Raw genomic sequence first — 11,201 nt, forward strand, 5'->3', positions numbered from 1 at the left:
TTTAAAGCTCAATAAATAACAAAGAAGACCTTTGACCGGCACTTTTCTAATTTTGTCCGGAAGATTTAAGCTTTAACGGACATGTTGACTGGCGAAAACAAATCTAACTGAAACTCTTTGTCATCTGCTGGTGGACTAACCGGAGAGAATTACAGCGAGAGAGTGATTGCAATGAATAACAGCAGCAAGAGCAAACGCTTGCCTCTGGGAGGGAGAAAAAGAGCCACAGCGGAGAATAAACAGAAGGGCAACCATGACAACCATGCGCGGGAAGTCTTCTTCGCTGCTTTTGTGGCAGACTACAGCGCTACTTACAGGCCTGGCATATGTACTACAGCGTCTCCAGCGCTTTCGAGCGGCAATGGCCGGCGGTGGCCCAACCCCACATTCCCCTGATAGGTGGAGAGTTGGCCATATAGGCGGAGCACCACTTCTGTGACGTAGAAAATAATTCAAATCTGGATCAGTCTGTATCAGATCTGTTGCAGCCCCGTTTATAGAGATTTGGGTATGGAGGAAAAGAGAGAGGGTTGTGTTTTCTGACACTTGGTGAGTTCCCTGGAACACCGGGGACACATATATATTTATGTATAAAAGACGTACAAAAGTGCATTTTGCATGATAGGTCACCTTTAAGTTAACAACCAGTTTTTGTGTAGTAGTAGAGCATTAAAAAACATACACACACATAACACACACACACACACACAGGGATCTCCTAATACGTCAGTAAGGTACTAACTGCAGTGTATTGGTGTTTTGTGTTTGAGTCCAAATTATGATCTCGGTTTAAAGTCAACCATCTAAATTCTTTCCCATTTCAATGTTTCTCCCATGCTCCACAAAGAGACATGCCTACATGTCATGTTATATTTTCCATAAGTAATATTTTTATTAGTGAATGCTGACTACTTTGAAAAATGACTGGATAATTCAAGACTGAATTTACATTGTCCATCATCAACATAAAAAAAACAATAGATGTTTAAGGGTAATATAATACATAATAAGTCGGGTTTTCCTGAAATACAATGTATGGACTGACAAAATGAATCCCTCTTAATCATTATATGACAATAAGTGTGTGATCCTATCATGTCATATATGTTGAGTACAACCAAACTCAAGTTCACAGGTTTTCAATTCATCAGCAAATTCATTTTCAAATCTATTCTTCAAAGGAGTATTTATTTGACTTGCACTTTTTGACGCAGGCACTTTGAAAGCCCATTGTCTCAATTTCAAACTCTATTGTTCAGCTTGAACTGACAATGACAACTTATTTGTACATGCAGTAGTTTAGTCTAGTATCCAGGGTCTCAGTAAGCACAGATTCTGGAGCTTCTGCTTTTAGTTTCTTGGCTTTGTCCTGAGCAGTTGTCGTGATGTCTTTTTTGACAGATACAGAAAAAGATGCAGAACAACACAACAAATCTCTGTGTTTGCGGGGGGTGTAATATTGTGCAATAACAGTTGAAACATAGAAAATATTTAGCAAACACAGCATTACTGACCACATTGTCAACTAGTCATGGTTAACCAAGACGTTTCTCTACATTCTGTACATAAGCAACTTGTGTAGGACATCTGGTGTGTGTGTGTGTTCCTGCTGCAAACACTTGTAGCCTCAGACAACTTTCCACTTCTTTAATTGTACATTTTTTCTTGCTATCTTACATTTCTTTTATATTTTAACAGATTATCACTTTCTCTGTTTTCTCTTCTACTTTTCCCACCTTTTTCTCGAATGTCTTCATTAAGCGGATGTTCTTGGGGTTTAGTGGAATTAGTGCAGTTTTCTGACAACTGTTCAGACACATCCATCCTTACCCCCTACAACTATAAATATAAATCTTTAGTTTAGTTCCGCTTGGAGCAAAAGGGTTTAGATAATTCATTCTCCACCGGGTCAAGAAGGGAATTTTGTCCGTCTGTCAGTACTGGATATCGTTGGTTTGACATCTACCAAAACACACCAGGTCATAGACACGTCATGACATTAAAACCACGCACACACACACACACACACACACACACACACACACACACACACCACACACACACACACACACACACACACACACACACACACACACACACACCACACACACACACACACACACACACACACACACACACACACACACACACACACACACACACACACACACACACACACAGTCCTTTGCACGCATTTAATTTGAGGTCAGCAGTTTGGCCCGTGTTTTCGTAAAATTATTCAAACATCGAGCCACAGTGTCTGTGTGTGTGTGTGTGTGTGTGTGTGTGTGTTTTTGTGCTGTGTGCTGTGTTTTGTCACAGTGACTGCTTCCATCTGCAGCTATTTTGTGTTCATCATAATGGTGAAAAACAACATCCATTCTTTTGTCTCTTATTGGCAGAAAGTCACTTTACAGTCGGGTTTCATTATTGTGTAGTCAGCAATGTATGTGTCACGTAACATCTAATATTGGGTCCCAAAGGTAACAGTAATTACAGTGACTATGTTACAGTATTAGCAGGAACATTTATTTATTGAAGAATTTGCTTTAGTGAGGATTACATATATTACTATAATTATTGTTTTTATGTAAACTATGGATCCTGTAGGAAGTTATCTCAGCTCTCCTCAGCTCCTCAACTGTCACTGTTTTGATTTTGTAGCTTACAACTGGACTGTCATACATTAAGCAACACAAGAGCCACATCATTCCCTCAGGAGATGGTAAAGACCAAACATATAGATAAGAGAGTGAATGTCAGACTTCACTAAATCATTAATTCCCTAATTCTGTGATATTCGTGTACACTAAATAAGTTACCCAAAACGTTCTAATTAATTAGTAAATGCACTGTAGCAAATAGTTATACAAACAAGCACAAGTACCACCAAATTGCAATTAAAAAGTGATGTGTGTTATTTATTTTTTTCCTCACTGCTCATTGTTCCAGTGACAGCTTACGTCTGTAAAGCATCACTGGTCAATTAAAGCTAAAAACATTTTTCAACTGTACTGAAGCATGACATAATATGAGCTTTAGGCCCTGTCCACACGGAGACGAAAATGAAAACTAACCGAGGTCGATATAAAAAAAGTATTCCGCCCACACGGAATCAGCACCAGAAACATGTCTGTCCACACGAGGCCGCTCGACCCGCTGGAGACGCTGTAGTACATATGCCGGGCCTGTAAGTGGCGCTGTACTTCTGCCACAAAATACACCAAAAGCAGCGAATAAGACCCCCCGAGCATGGTTGCCATGGTTGCCTGGTTGCCCTTCTGTTTAATCTCCGCGGTGGATTTAGCAACATGTAGTTCATGTAGTTCTCCATGTCCACTTGTTGCTGATGGTTGTGGTAGAGGCAGGCCCGGACTGGCCATCGGGAGGACCGGGAGGTTTCCCGATGGCCTGGCCTGTTAAGTGGCCTGCTGGCCTGAGGATTCTTTTTTTTATGTATGGATTGTGAACGCAACGCTGCGCAAATGTGGGTCTGACTCTGCCTCACAGAGGGTGACTGGCTGTCTCCATGATGTGGCCTGCCGACATGGCCACTTTCATACAGATCATACTAATGCCCTCGATTGGTCTCTGTGTGTCATTCAAGCTCGGGAGGGTATGTATGTGTGGCGCGAGAGCGAGAGAGAAAGCGCGTGCACCGGTTACGTGTATTGTTGTTGTTAGCATCTGGTGCTAGCTAGCTGCGCTAACGCATATCATGAGCTGTCAACAAGGTGGAGGAGAGTCCTCTCCAGTCAGACTGAGAGACTGATAACTACAGCTCAGGTGAGGTAAAGGACTCTGAGTGTTTAGATAGTTAACTTAGTCTAAGTTCTCTGTGGGTCTCAAACGGTTTGGTCACCATTTATGTAAACACATATTTCCATTTGAAGGGGGAGTGATTAGTAAAATATGGATGAATAATAAAAAAAATGTTTTAACTAGGTGAACAAAGGGCAAGATAAACGTGTTAGCTAAAACTAGTCTTTGCTGCTGCCTCAAAGAGGAGCGGGGGAGAGGAGGGAGACAGGAGAGGCTGGTTCAGGAGCACAGACACACTCACAACTATAAATGTACCAAAAACAAATAAATAAACAAGTTTCAATGTTTTTTCATATTGGATATGGTATGTTATTGGTTATGGCCATGTTATTATGATTTTATGATTATTTAAATGTATACAGTTCTGTTTCATATGGGTGTTGTTTCTTTATTTCCCCCTCAAAGTGAACCAGATTGATGCATTTAAGTCCAACATTTAAAAAATAAATCTTACCGGGGGAGCATGCCCCCGGACCCCCCTATAGGATTTGAGGTCCACCTGCACTTAAAATATGTTCACATAGGTTCCTAAATAGATTTGCACATTATTTTAAACAGTAACCCATGTCCATATGTTTATTCTGGGGTAGTAGATTTAAAGTTTAGGGCTATCACTATGGGCAGCAACGCTGTAAATATTGACAAATAAATCCAGAAAAATGGCACAAAAGAAAACTGGTAGTGGCCTGGCTGGGTGTATAATTCCCGGCCTGACTTATTTTCCCAGTCCGGCCCTGGGTAGAGGAGCTGTAGATTTTGCACTAACATCTGTAGCATGGTCAGTAGCGTCAGCAACCCTGTGATCCGCCATTGTTGTTGTTGGCGAAACACATCAGCAATGACGCGGGGGTGAGCAGCAGAGGTGGGGAGAGGCGGGGCTATGGCTTCATCGTTATCAGGAAATTATCGTATAGGGCGTACACACGGAGCCGTTTGGCCCCCCAGTGCGTTTCGTCCGCGTTTCCGTGTCGGCCTCGTGTGGACGAACCGTTTATATCAGGGGTGCCCAACCAGTCGATCGCGATCGACCGGTCGATCGCGGGGAGATTCCCAGTCGATCGAGAGATGTGTCTAAAAATAGAACAACAATATTTGTATCGTTAATGTCCTATAACATAATCTTCCTGTGCCAGAATAATGCACTTGAACGCATCAAAGCTTTGTGATTGGCCGGTGTGACCCCATGTGTCGGGGTGTGGCTTTATGGCAGAAGGAAAAAAGCCCAAAATATATAATTTTCACTCCGAGTGGGAGTATGATTATTTTTGTATCTATTCCAATTCAAAGTCCATCTGTCTCATCTGCAATGCGAGCGTGGCTTTATCGAAGAAGGGTAATTTAGGAGCGGCATTTCAAAACAGTGCACAAACGCTACGAGACGGAATTCCCTCCTAATTCTGCCCTACGCTCCCAAAAGGGGAGGGACCTGAAAGGACAGCTAAATGCACAGCAGTCCATTTTCACCAGGCCCAACAACAAGAGCAAGGCTGCTACCATAGCATCTTATCGTGTCAGTCATGTTCTTGCGAAACACATGAAGTCTTTCAAAGACGGCGAAGTTGTGAAAGAAGCATTCCTGGAGGCTGCCGACGTGCTTTTTGGGGACAGTAAAAATAACAGAAGCATTTCAACAGGTTTTTGATATAATAAAAACTCAAGTTAGATACCGTTATTAATCAGCTGTAAGTTTTAGTTTGTTTGAACTTATTCATTATAATTATTGTACAATATGGTATAAGAATGCAAACTTAAATTGATTATAATCTATTATCAATTCAGGTTAGGAAACCAGTGTTGCTTGCATCCTATTTTAAAGGCATTTCTTTTTATACTCTACTAAAATGCAACAAAAAAAGGGTTTGATTCTATTAATTTTGTCTTTTTTATTGCACTTTGGCAGCAGATTCCTGAGTAGCTTCAGATCTGAGTTGTCTTGTTAGTAAGCCTAATTTATACTTTTGTAGCAACACTATTTTTATATAATGGCAAAGAAAGGGTTCAGAGTCTTTTCTTTTTTTCCTGTGTCATACAGTATGTGACAGCACTTATCAATGTTTCTTGAAAACATTACCCACTGTAGTATGTGACGTGTGAATAAACTCCAACTCTGTATCAACAACACTGTTGTGTAATTCAGTTAAATACTTGTATGTGTGTAGATTAGAAAGAGGTAAGATAAAGAATCTGCAGTATTTTATGGAGTATTAATCGTGCAAAGGTCAGTTTTATACAAGTAGAAGTGTGTATTTACCTGGTAGTAGGCTGTCAGTAATGGCTACGCCTCTCTATTCGGACTGGTAGATCTCGGCTGACTGGCAACTTTAAAAGTAGCTCTCGGTTCAAAAAAGGTTGGGCACCCCTGGTTTATATGATAGAGAACTGTAGCGGATACAACCCGTTTCGTTTCTGTGTGGACGGGGCCTTAGTTTCCACAAGTAAATAACTACAGTCATCCATTGTTAACATCGTGTCTAAACCATAGACTGTATATATAAATGGACGTAGGGTCCGTGACGTCACCCATAGGATTCTGCAGAGTTGCCGTGAAGCCCTTAGTAGGCGGAGTCGGCCACTAACGGCTCGACGGTGTCGTCAGAGTCTAACTCCCGCCTTCTCCCGCCTTCTCCAAATAAGGGCAAAGAGGCGGGACAGGGCGGGACCTGCTGCCAACGAGCGTGACGTTCGAGTCCTAGCTCAGGCTAAGAAGCTAAGCTAACATGCTCTCAGTATCAATCGAATGTAAAACATGATTGATGAAAGTAGTAAATCGGTCAGATTTGACCCGAAGACAACAGGAGGGTTAATGCCATATTCACTTAGTAACGCATGAACAACTTTTACAAATATTTCTATATAGTCTGTGTTGGTAAATGTCATCTAGGTTGCACATTTCCTGCTGAAATACATGCATACCAAGTCACTGCGTGGCACTTTGGTTTTGATAAAACAGTGTAGTTCCACTATATAAACGTTACATTCATAATCAAACGAGACAATCTGCAAGATAATTAGCTATTTGGTATTATTCTTAATGCTTGTCATTCACACGTTAATAAAATAAAATAAGTACCGATACATAGCAGAATAATTGTGGCGGTGTTCAGCTTAATAAGCCTTGCTCAACATCATTTATTTAGCTAATACTACAGCGGGCTGCAGGCGAACCAAGTCCGCGTTACGATGCATTCCTTGATCTCCAGTTATAACGCCGGACTCCGCCGCTGGCCGAAGCTAACGGAGCCCCAGGGTGCTAGCTACGGCCGCCGGGACGCGCTAGCGAGCTAGCACCCTGCAGCCCCGTTAGCTTCGGCGGCGTGGACTCCGGCGGCCCACCCCTTTTAACATTTGCTCCCGTTTAGCATTATGGGCGTCATAGCCATATAGTATCTTACCCAAGGCTGAATCATAAACTAAACTGTATATATGTATAAAGGGTTACGTCCTTAGCTGGCTAATAAGCTACATAACAGGCTAAGCTAACAAGCACACAAACACCTGCTAACGGGGTTAACATGTATAATATTATCATTTTACTCACCGAAAAAAGCTGAAAGTCTTCTTGGAAGATCTGTTAATACATTCAAGCGCACAGCACGACATTTTAATTATCTGGTATTTGTAACAATATTCCCTAACAGGCACGATCACCACGAACACAGCTAAAGGATCAAGTACAGTAACTACAACTAACTAACGTTGTAGCCTCTATGGTCGGCCAATATATGAACTGCAGTGTGTGGCACTTCCGTATTGGCTTCCCGGCTCTACCCCACAGTTTGCCGCTTGGTCTAAACTAATAATTTGAGTCTCTCATTATACAGCTTTGTTGAATATTCAGGGAATTCTGCAGCCTGCTTTTGCGGAATAGCAGAATATTGCTATGGATGCTGCTTGAATTGTATCTCCATTGATGTATATTCAATTGTATTTCCGACAAGACCAAAGGAACAACTGCACGCATGGACTTTGTTTTGCAGCAGATTCTCCTTCTAACTGAGTTGCATGCTCATCATGCCCCCCCCCCCCCCCCCCCCTTGCTGTTGGAAACTATCGTTCCTGTTCCACACCTCAATGGCATTCCTGTGTTAATGCATGAATCATGACGCTTCTCTTTCTTCCTTTCCTTCAGTCTCGTTCATGCCGTCCTCTCTCATTCTCTTTCTCTCAGTAACGGTTTAACCCGCCACAGATGACTTTGTGTTGGGACTTCCTCTGAAGTGCTGATGGATCACATGCATGACGGCCAGGTTAACAAGCAGGCAGGTTATGGAGGTGGGTGTAGGGGGTCATGGTCAAAGGTCAGGATAACAGGGAAATCCCAGAGCTCAATGTGGGGCCGCTCATCCTCCTGTGGGACGATTACTTCTGAAATCTTCTTTGATCTGCAGCTCCATACCAGTAGGCTACGTCTTGTTCAACAAATGACTGTTCTTACATATTCTGATATCTTGTCATGTATTCCTTGTGCTGTTTCTTTTTATACTTCAACATGCAGTACTTGCAACTACAATTTACCATAGCAGCATATGGCTAGTTAACATCCTGTTTGTGTAATACTGTGAAGCAACAGGTGGTTTTCTATACAACATGTATCACTCAGTAAAGGAGTGCATTGCTTGTTTTTAGCTGTCTGTGTAACTCTGTATGTTACTTGTTTCTTATATATGTTCAAGGAAATGTTGCCAGTCCATCCATTTTGCAGCAATTCAAACTAACTTACTTAACAATTCAAACTAACTTACTAAACTGTGTAAAGTAAACACATTGTCACCCATTATCTTACGTCATTTTCTTACATGAACAATAACCCAGAGGATCAGGTCTGCGCACTGTTGGTACCTTCCCTTTCACACACAACAAGAGATTGTATGACCCACTCTCACTTACTGGAAATACTTTGTGTGGTTTAGGTATGGGTTGGCGCCTGCATGGAGTGAACAGGAGGCACGACAAGATGTGGTTTACACTGCGATTATAGTCAGGTTTGTAAGAAGATTTCAAGTTACAGCCCTTACAGACAGAAGATTCTCCGGATAGAGATCTTTACATGTACATGTCTCTTCTTCTTTACCTTTGCATGATTTGTTTCTCTTCAGGCTTTGTGTGAGCTACATTATGTTATCAGCACACCCCATTGCTTGCTGTCTCTTTTCCCACATGGTTTCAATTAGACTTGATGGGTGGTTGGCATGTGACACATGTCGGATGTCCGGTCCACATTTTTTGTACATTTACATTTCCACATTTCTAAGTTTCGGGTTGCAGTGTTTGCATAAAACGGCTTTAATTCATCATGACAATTTCCTAGAAATTCTACTTTGAAAATGCAGCGTTGTCTGAGAGAAACTAATGGAAAAGGAGCATTTTAAGTGACCTTTTAAAGTCGGTCACACCACGGTGGCGTCTTCCTCTGTGTAAATCACAAGTCATGGCTGTAAATGCCTGACTGGAAACTCTTTGATCAAAGGGAAAAAAGACGAGAGAGGATGTCGACATTTCACTGCTGAGGTGCACCCCATGTGTTGCCAGGTCATCTTTTTCCAACTGGACTCATGCACCTTTGGAGGAATTTAGAAGACTAGATTGAATTAGTCTGCAGAACTGTATTCAACCTGTGGACAAACACAACAGAGCCCGTCCAAATTAAAGTTTTAAGGTGGAAAACATGTATGCGGGTCTGATAAATGCCCCCAACACATACCACACACACACTGTCTCTGTGTGGTTGAGGATAATAGCACAGTAATAAAGCTGATAGCTCTTCAGCAGGTACATGTCACCTCATTCTGCTCTTTGATTAGCACAGACACTTCCCTTTAACATGGGACTGACAAACACCCACCCGCAAACACACACACACACAATCTCGAGTCAACCATCCTCTCTTCGTCCTGTCTCACAGTTATTTTTTGATGACAATTTTGTTATGCATAATTTGCCTTCAGTCCACATTTAGCTGTTGTGTGCACTAAAGTCCAGCATTTCAGAAAAGGCTTTATTTTCAAACTTTGTTGTTAGGGTTCATTTTGAATGCTAATAGCAAACAATCTACTATTTTTATTTTTGTGAGAATTGTTGTATAGAAAGCCTAAATAATTTATTTTATCCTTGTGGAATAAGTAGCATTTGATCCAATCATATCTTCTTATCATGGAGACTGATTGTTTTTATTTTATTTTGAAGTATATAGTGAGATCTGGTCATCACTGAGTCATCATCAGAGTGGTAGGGAACAAAATAGACAGCAGTAGACCCACAGAAACAAATAATTCCTCATTTATTTACCTTCAATTAGCAGAGATACAAGTCATTTTTTATTATGCATGAACACAAGAGAGAAAGTGTGTTTGAATGAGATCTAGAGTTAATGAGAGAGGGGAAAAGGCCCACACACACCCAGAAGATGAGTAAGATGCTAAACAAGGAGACAAGAAAGGAAGAAAAAACTCACAGAAACCTTAAATAGTACAAATGAGTCACAGTCTCTCTTTAGCATGTATCTGCTAAGAGGAACATGATGTGTGTGTGTGTGTGTGTGTGTGTGTGTGTGTGTGTGTGTGTGTGTGTGTGTGTGTGTGTGTGTGTGTGTGTGTGTGTGTGTGTGTGTGTGTGTGTGTGTGTGTGTGTGTGTGTGTGTGTGTGTGTGTGAGATAGAGGCAGCCTTGTCATTAAGCTTTGGAGAACCTGAAGGACATACACATGAACACACACAGATTCCTCATGACTGTGATGCTGCTGCCATCAGAGGCCTCAGTGTGCTATCAAACGCTTCCCACAGCGCCCCATTGGACTGGAAAGATGTCTCTAGCATCAGTGAAACAATGTGACAATAAACTACAGAGGCTCTTTTTTCACATCACTATAAAATAACCATTTAACATGTCAGCATGTTTGTGAGAATAGTTCACTTTTGCAAAACAGGAATCCTGTTTGATGAAATAATGGCTGTCATGACCGTAAAGACATAATTCCTGTGGTTTTATCATGCAATTTACTTAAGTACCAAATGTTTTCCAAAAACATACAATAAGTTTTGGACTGATTTTCTACCTTCAGGGCAACCATTAGCTTCCATTCGGTTCACTCAGTAAGAAAATCAACGTAATGATATTTGAAAACACAGAGGGTATTGTTGTTGTTTATTGTGTTCACTTGAAGTAACATATCTTAGTGAAACAGTTGCATGCTGGTGCATTTATGTACAGTCAAACAGTAAACTTTTTAATGCAGGAAAGGTTTTCATTTACATTATCCTTCAAAACTAAAATATGAAACATGATTATCAGTTGTTTTGTTTTTTCTTTAAGTTAGATTTGTTGACGTAACATAGTATGTGCAACAATTATTTAGCAGTCGGCACGTTCTAATCTTTGAGCTTT

Source organism: Gymnodraco acuticeps, unplaced genomic scaffold (genome assembly GCF_902827175.1).
Source record: "Gymnodraco acuticeps unplaced genomic scaffold, fGymAcu1.1, whole genome shotgun sequence".
Classification (NCBI taxonomy): Eukaryota; Metazoa; Chordata; class Actinopteri; order Perciformes; family Bathydraconidae; genus Gymnodraco; species Gymnodraco acuticeps.